The sequence below is a fragment of the Ixodes scapularis genome, unplaced genomic scaffold, assembly GCF_016920785.2.
Source record: "Ixodes scapularis isolate PalLabHiFi unplaced genomic scaffold, ASM1692078v2 PGA_scaffold1__304_contigs__length_218370807, whole genome shotgun sequence".
NCBI classification, from domain to species: domain Eukaryota; kingdom Metazoa; phylum Arthropoda; class Arachnida; order Ixodida; family Ixodidae; genus Ixodes; species Ixodes scapularis.
In genome coordinates, this window is record NW_024609846.1 from 110,665,611 (window position 1) to 110,674,934 (window position 9,324).

Sequence of the window (9,324 nt, forward strand, 5' to 3'; positions counted from 1 at the left end):
GTACAAGACACAAATACACCCAAATGTATTTGGTCTCCTTCAAATACTTTTCCAAATACATTCCTCAAACTTTGCGTCAGCGACTTCAGGGCACCTGCTACGAGCTTCTAGGTATCTCATTTTAATTTTGCATCGCACACTCGGGAGTTAATGTGTGAGGCTCTAGTAACGTAATAGAAATATAATCACAAAAAATGTAATCAGCTGCGATCGTAATAGGTGAAAAATGTACAGAGCTTCAAGCAGCTTTTTTTTTTGTCGATTACATCTTGGTATAGAGCAACAAAGAACCGAGACGACCAAGACGCGCAGCACTAGCTAGAGAATTTTTTATTGTTGCAACTCGCACCAGTTACAAAACTCTGGACGACCCGCGCATTTAGAATGTTCCAGGCAAAAATATGGATGGAAATCAGGCTGGGAAGCATCACAAGTTGTCACAGGCACTTATTTAGCCAGTCTGCCTGTGAACCTCCATTTCGTCACTATTCTTGCCCTGGACTAGCACCGTAATCACAAAGTCACTAAACGCTTGTGTTTGATTGAGAGACACTGTATTCAGTGCGGAACGTTGTTTTCTTCCTGCTTTGGACAGTGACAATAAATTTGAGCGATGTATATTCGCCCACAAAATTGTATTTAATTACAATTGTATTTAAAATACCCACGTTTTAGTATTTAAATACATTTGTAATTTGTAAATTTGTAATTAAATACAAATGCAAAACACACAAAATATTTGACATACATATTTCAAATACTGCCCATCCCTGGTTACGAACAATATTTTGTACATGTGATTGATGATACATATATGTAAACGATATTTATATAGGCTGAAATCATCCATCAATTTCAAGGAAAAAAAAAGGTTAATAGGGTGGTCATACAAAACATCACAGATGTTCGTTATCATTTTCGCTTCTGCAGCATAAGTAGTCTATGAAGGTTTGTATTAACTGTAGTGCCACAAACCAAATAAAAATAGCTCAGATGAAGAGAAATATTTAATTATTCACAAAGTATTTACTCTCAAAGGCTAAATGTGGTGGTGAAAATACATCAAGACAGCGACTTTCGACAATTTTACCGAGTATAATTTATGTGATCATCCCAACTCATTTGCTCTGTAAGTATAAGGCCTAGTGTTTTAAAACTCTACAAAGCCTAGATTTTCCTAAAATTTAGAAAACGTTCACTGCGTAAGCTCTTTTCAAAATATCGATCCATATCAGTCGTTTCCCACCGGTAAGTTATCGGGTATTTTTCTTTACGTGCCCCGTGACCACGGTGGCCGTGACCCGCCACGTTGAATCTCACGCTATGACTGCTATATAGTGCCGCTAAGAGATGGCGTGAGGGGCCTCGCAGTTTGTGCTTTGCGCGGCCTTTCTGAAACTTTCCCTGCTATTACCCCACCCCAGGGGGGCCAACATGAGAAGGTTGTATTTCCCCCTCATGTATTCCCCCCTAGGGCGTTTGTGGGGTACAAATAAATGATAATAAAATTAAATAAAATCTCGGGGCCCTCTTCGCACGACCTACCGGTGGGCCACCTCGCACCGGGTGACAAACATACAAACACAGACAGGCTATAATATACTGTAAAACCCTTTCTTTTCGCGGCCCCTATTTTTGGCGAATCGGTCACAGATGACATAATCGCGACCACTAAATTTCGCGGATTCCAGACGCCTGCATTGAAAATCTTAAGGACCGAAATTTTCGCGCGCCCTTATATTTCGCGAATTCTTCAATTCGTGAAATTCGCGAAAATTGAGGGCTCGCGAACATTAAGGGTTTTACAGTATTCATTGAAATACGAAAGCTTTCATTTTGCTTTGTGAGAAAATACATGCTAGTACAGTAAACTCCTGAATACCACTAATGTCCACTTGAGATACATCTTGCTGAAAGCACCTACAAAATACTTCGATAAGAAAAAAAAATAAAACTTAAATTGCTTTAAAATTAAAAGTTATCTAAAACAAGGCTGCCCACCTGTCGCCTGGTCGAGCAGAGATATACCAAATGGTTAGATTTACATTTTAAGATAAAGAAGGCAGTACAGTATCGGCTCTTTAGTAAAAAAATTACTATTTTTGTTCTTATCCGAAATAAAATTGCCTCAGTTTTGCTATCATCAATCTTCGAGGCATTAAAGAAACTCCGTTTAACGTAGTGTTTCCTGGTACGATTTTCAATATTTGCTAAATCCTTACAGCACTTACCAAACAAGTGCGCTGCTATTATCACCGAACTTACACATTTGATATAGTTATTCAAGTTCACTATATCGTTAACATACAAATTAAACATAAAAGAGCCTACAATATTTCCTTTAGATACGCCAGATACAATTGGTTTAATGTCAGTAGAATACACACACGCTCATACAAACGTATTGCATACGATGTGCAAGATTTGACGAACTAAGTGTTGACTCCTCTTCACGAAAACCGCAAGTTTCTAGCGGTTTTTTTTTTTTTTAGTAGATGGTGACTTAGTTGATCGAAGGATTCACTGAAATCAATAAAAATACCGGGTCATTTTTTGTCCTCGACATTTCGGAAAATATATTCCTTTTGTTATAATAAAGCAAGCTCTGTAGATTGGACTTTACATAAACCAAACTGTGACGGAGTGATGATACCATGATTATCAGAGAGCATTGCCATACGCGAAAGCAGAAGTTTCTGGAACCCTTTCGAAAATGCAAATGAAATTGATAACAGCCTTTAATTCCCCATGCCGTTTTTGTAACCTTTTGTACAGACGCTAGCCTTAGAAATCTGCATTTATTTTGGAAGCACGCCACGCAGCAAGTAATTATTAAAAATGCGGCGCAAACAGGGCGATATCGTATCTATAATATATTTATCAGACATATTTGCATATCATCAGCATCGCAGCTTGTAATACTTTTAGCGTTAAAAATGCTTGTATCAACTAAGTATCTATAACCGGCTCAAGAGAAATGTATCTTTTACTTTTACAGTCAATATCCGGACAAGCGTTCTCGCTAAGATTATCTTTTGTCAAGTTCACGAAATGATCTTTGAAAGCGCTTGACAGTAGTCCCTCAAACAATTGTGCAATATTCAGAGATATTGCTTTCTATTTATTTTGTTTCAGGATTTTAAAAATCATTAGGTTTTCTCCGTCTGACGTCTGTTGACATCGCTAAAAACACGAAATAGTTGCTCTAGCAATCTTTCTTCCCTTATTAAGTTTATTTCGGTATGGTTTAAAAACTTCAAGACTTTCAGTATCACTTTCCTTTATGAACGTTTTGTACAAACAATTTTTACGAGTAATTTTTGTTAGAAGTTGTGGAGTTATCCGTGGCTTACGGCTTTTTTAGACAACCGAAGACACCTAGTATATAGAAGACACGTTTTATATATTTGCCGAAATTAGTTTAAAAAAGAATAAACGCTTCATCAGTGTCCTCTAGTTTATATAAGTCGCTCCAGTCTAACTCGGAAGATTGAGCCTAAATTTTGAATGGTCATATGCACTGATCACTTGAAAAGACGTACGAAATCTTTTGGTGCATACTTTAGCTACGTCTTTGTTTACGCACATAAATACTCCCAGGTGAACACTTGTATTTGCATTTACTATCCCTGATTTTGTGCAGTATTAGCGAACACTTGTAGTGAACAAATCAAGCAAGGCTGACGAATCTAATGTAATTTTCGTCGGTGCTTTTATGACATTCGTACAGCCATTCCTGTAAATTATCCGATACATTTGTATTTTTTTTTGTATTCAAGAGCATATTCAAGTTAAAGTCCCTTCCCAAAATATTAATATATTCATTTCTCGCACCCAATCTATAATGGGCTTCTTGAAAAGAAAAAAAGACGCCAGAAAACCATCCGGCGGCCCATAAAATACTGGTACAATATTGTTGACGACAGGCATGGACAAGCACTTCATAAACTTTAGTAACACACGAGTATTCTTGTAACATTACACAACACATAATTTGTTTCGCCTTGCCGAAACACCTCCTTTGCCCCAGTTTGATATGTTAAAAAAAATATCTGCTATGCGCTGGTAATTCGAAGACGTAACTTTCATCTGAGTTCCATGTTTCTGAAAACATAATAACGTCAAACAAAAAACAAACTTGATAAAAAAAAAAACCAAGCTGTATAGTTTTGTTTCAGTAGACCGAGTAGACAAATGAATGCATTAAAATAATTGCAGTATACAATTCCCAGGTTCCTAGGCATCAAAGTATATTTGCTCCTTAATAGCTGTAAATGGGCAAAACAAAATAACAAGCGTCCCAACCTAACTTTTACATAGCACAGTAAGGTCACCATTCTGTATTGCCTGTCAGGCAGAAGTTTCTAGTTGTTTGTCAGTACAGGCACACGCTGTACCCTACCGTTGTTCGCCACGCATTGACATAATGCATGGTGGTCGAAAAAACCGTGTGTTCTGTTGAAGGACGAAAACATTACTTATTTCAAATGTATTCCTCAGTTAACAGAATGTTATTCTTTCTTTTCGCAATGACTAGTTGAGCCACCGCAGTGTTATTCATTTGGATGGCAATGACTAGTGCAGTTACCACAGTGTTATTTTTTTTCTTTTTTGCATCCACTGGTCGTCTCTTTGCTATACTGTATGAAGTTTGTGTATTTATTTTCTCAGCTAGGTATATTTTCTTTCTTTTTTTCGTAAGGGAGGAAGAATGTAGCACTGTGTGTGCATTGTGGCGCGCTCCAAAGGGGGTCACGTTCACGCGTACGGGCTCTAACATCGAGCCCGGGCGGTGCGCGCATCTGTGCTAGAAAGAGTCCTCATTCTACCTCCGAGCTGGTCTCACGTTTGTTAGCTTTGTACTTGGTCCATGTCGGAAGATCGTAAAGGCCTTACTCACGTTGGTAAAAGAGAAAAAAATGAAGGCAATAAAATGGAAATAAAATGAACGTTTAGTTCTTAGTATGGTTGGGGTGGCCACACAGGCTAAGGTTCCGTTTTCGTTCGCCACACAGCTTACAAGTTCCACACGTTCGCTCACACCGTGCCCCGGCCGCAGGAGCTATCGTCGTCTTCTTCCAGGGGATCGCTTGATTTAGGAAAAAAGCTACATTCGGCCGTCCTGGAGGTTTAAAGTCCGCGTTAAGTTTGGTGATACACACGTATATCAAAGTAATAAACGAACACACACGCAAAGAAAACTTAGTAAATGACTCCATACAGTCTAGCATGCAGTCTAGCAGGCAGAGTGCGTTTCCGTGTAGGCCTTCTAGCAGCTGGGGGCTCCTCTTGCCTGTCTCCCGAATCTTCTGAAGTGACGTCGTCGTCAAGGTAAGACGCTGCCGACGTCGTTGACTATTATTTTAACTAAGAGACGTGTTCCGTCGTTGTGAACTGGCTCCTAGACCTTGGGTCGAGCTTTGTCACTCAATAGGTATCTGCGGGCAACACCTGGGTGACAGCCGGGGGTCCTGGGTACTTCGTTTGTTTTTTCGTTAGTTTTCCGGTAGGTTGTGTGGCTCTCCTCATAAACACAACTTCCCACACGTCGTGCAGCTTTGCTGGGTAGTGCCCACAGTCATACACCTGCTTTCTTCATTTCTGCTAATCCAGCAGCCGCTCACTTACATGTAATCGCAGCTCGCTAGAATCCTTTCATGTGGTTTTATTTTTCAAAGCTAACTCCTGTAGCGGAAATCCGTAGAAGCTTTGCTTGTATCCCTGAAACAGTTTGAATGGTATCTTCCCTGTGGATATGTTCATTTAGTATGACATGCTACAGCAAAACACCAACGTTCACCGTTTCATTTGATGTTTAACCTACTGTGTTTGCTCCGCTACACTCTGGCTGTGCATCAACTTGCCATCCTTGAGTGCATAGTCCTTAGCTTTGCTCTTGTCCTCCTCAGTACGAAGTTCTCCTGGTTTCTCCTGTATTTCAAACAGCTGGCGCATCTCCTCGTCTTCTCGCACAAACAAGCCTTGGAGTATAAATAGGCCGTTGTACTTACGCTCCGTTGCTGGACGCGATCCTGCATCCTTCTCCAGCGTTCCACTGCACGCGTTTGGCTGACAAATGTTAGTCACAAATGGTACTCGAACTCTTCCTACGATTTTATTTCATAGCTGCGGGAGCGTAGCCAAACCTTGGCGGCTCCCGTGGTGTGAGACTTGGCGCACTCGAGCGGATATGACGTTGGCCACTTATGAAGCGTCGCCGTTATCCGCAGGTTCTCCGTCCCTTCACGAGCTGATGCCGCGTGCTCACTGTCGTCAAATTTGAAATGTTCTAACTCAAGTCGGGCCTTACTTGGAATGTTGTCACACCGTGTGATTCCGGCGCCCCTAACAACGCCGTCGTTGTTTAAATCAGGCGTTCCCATTAAGCGCTTCAGGAGACGATTTTTCACCATAATCACGTTAAAACATTCACGCACGAAGGGTTCATCCCTTTGATCGGCGGCTTCGGCTGAGCTGGTCGCGTTCAGAAGCTTGTCCTTGTATATCTTCGACCAGGCTTAGACAAGCAACATAAAACTGATACTTCTTTCGGAGCGGTCGTCGATCCAGATCTCACTCCTATGATGGTATCTTTGTACTTAATTCATGTCGGAAGACCGAATAGGATTACTCACGTTGTCAAAAGGAAATAAAATGAACGTTTAATTCTTAGTACGGTTGGGGTGGCCACATAGGCTTAGGTTATGTTTGCCGTATCCACAGTCTTACAAGTTCCACACGTTCGCACACACCGTGCCCCGGCCGCACGAGATATCATTGTCTTTCCTCTTCCTCCAGGGGATCGTTTCTTCGAAGAAAAGTCTATACCTGTCATCCTCTCCTCGGTGTTCCCGCTTGGTCCCGGGCCACCGGCTCCTTCTTTTCTCGCGGACCACACCATATAAGCCTCGCCATTTCTTTATAGGCCTTCTAAGCGCTGTACTTTTCTTAGCTTTGCATGTTTCCATAGTTGCCGTGCGTGACCACTAGAAACTACAAGCAACGCCGAACCCGCCGCTACTCGGACGGGACCAGCAAGCTATGAAGCTTCCACACAAACAGCTCCAACGCTGGAGGGCCACACCGTCGCCCGCCTCGGTAAGCTCTCCACTATTCCAAGCACAATGTTTTTTCTTTCAGCCGAACCAACATTAAGGACCCTCCTTTCGAACGATTAGAATGAGCCCTATTGACATATTTAAAAATATCCTCAGAGATTTGTACGAAATAGTTCCAAACAAGGCCAAGAAGAGAAAATTGGTTTCCAAGAAAGAACCGATAAAGCTCCCAGTACCTGAGCAAGCACAGGAGGCGCCACGCCTATACTAAACACAGCGTCACAAACGACGGAGAGCCGGGGATTAGGCTGAAAGCTGGCTGCCACTGCCAGGAGCAAAAAGAACAGCTGGCATTTCGCCAGCTGTCATAGGTTGAAACACCAAGACCTATAAAAAGGAAAGAAAACTATCCCGGAGAGATCTGACAGAACAAACCAATGACAGGTCCAAGCAGACCTGGAACTGGAAATACAATCACAAGATCCGACTAAAATGATTTCAAACCTCGATCCAAGCTACTACTTCCCAGACTCGAATCGTACCTCGTGTACACACATATCTCTGCAACTTTCATAATGCATGTAATCAAAAGGTTAATACAATTTCGATCCGCGTGGATTTGAAAGACTTTGCTGAATTCCTTGAGGAGAGCACTGAGGTCGGCATCGAAGGCCATAATAAGATACCCGTAAAAGCCTTCAGGACTTACGGGGCAACACACTGCAAGAAATTAGGTTATGAAATATGTTCCGAGAAAAAGGACCCACGAAATGACGCCCTCAAACTAGAAAGCTCATAAAAACAAATTACGTGATGACCGCTCGAAGAATGGGCAAGTAAAACACTGCTGCCCTCACATTCGACGGAGAGAAGATACCACGATCCGTCCTATACAAAAAGATGTATATGCTGGTATTCCCATTCAAACCAAAAGCTGTCACCAGCAGGAACTGCCGCCGCCAAGGACACAGACTCGACATTTACCAGAACACCGCAGTTTGTCCCACGTGCGGAGCCGACCATCCGAAACCAGCCTAACCTGCCAACGGACTTGGCTGTCCTGACAGTGCACCCTACTTCCAGGGATATAAGAAGAAGGGTCACCTCGGAACCGACCGCTAATACTCAAAATGGCAGGAAGCTAACAAACGCATGCAAGCAGACGTCAAGAGCTCAAGAAAGCAACACAAACTGTAACAATAACAAGAGATAGGACACAGAGACATGACGACTCCCGTGCCTCGTAGAGAGAATAGATGGCCGACAAAATCAAGCAGGGCCTCTTGCCACCACCACCTCCACCACCAACGACAGAATCACAAGCATTACACAACAAAGCTTGCGTTTGGGCTAGTTGGTTTTTCATTGTAACCTTTAGCAGCTCAGAACAAAAAACACTACACAACACGTGCAATTCCTTAAGGCAAAGCTAGACAGGCTCCAGGCTATTGTCCACCCTCTAGAGGGGCAAAGCAAGCAGTACATAGAATATGCCAGCCAACAGTGGGCTTTCGCAACTAAGTTCTTAAATAAAAATATTTCTAATTTACTCCGCTTGAATTGTCAGGGGATTCGAAAGCGAGCGCGAATCTTTGGATACGACTGCTGGACAAGCCCAATAAGCGTACTGATGTAATGCGGCTTCAAAAAACTAACACGTCAAGCATCACGTTTCACGACAACACTCCCTACTTCATCCCATCGATCACATTCAAGCGCCCAGGCCATGCAGCTCCCTCACTAGGAACACCTATGGCCAACGCAAGGAACGACTGGCACAAGCACCAGATTTACCTGGCTTTATACTGTGATGAGCAACAATAGGTAGTAGCAGTCCGCACGAGGGTCTAGCAGACAATTTAAATATCCCCGCTAAATTTGGCGGGAAATTTGTAAACATTAAACGAAGTGTTTATTTAAAGTTTTTGTCGTCGTATTCACAGTAAGCTGCGTCCTAAGTCTCATGACAAATGCTATCGCGGTTCATAGAGAACCAAAATTTCTGGCAGAATTACCACTACAGGAAAAATTGCAGGTCGGTAAAATAAAAGGCGTCGCTTACGGAGAGGAAGCTACGACTTGTAACTTTGCTAGATAAGCCCCCCCCCCCCCCCCCCCTCCCTGTAGAACACATCTTTTACGACCTGTTTAGCTTTCTACGTGTAGGCACCGATTTTTGCAGCCCAGTTTACATCAAGCCTCGGCATTTCAGACAGCCTATACTGAAACTGTTTAACAGAGGCATTTAGTGGGGCGTAGTCCAGAG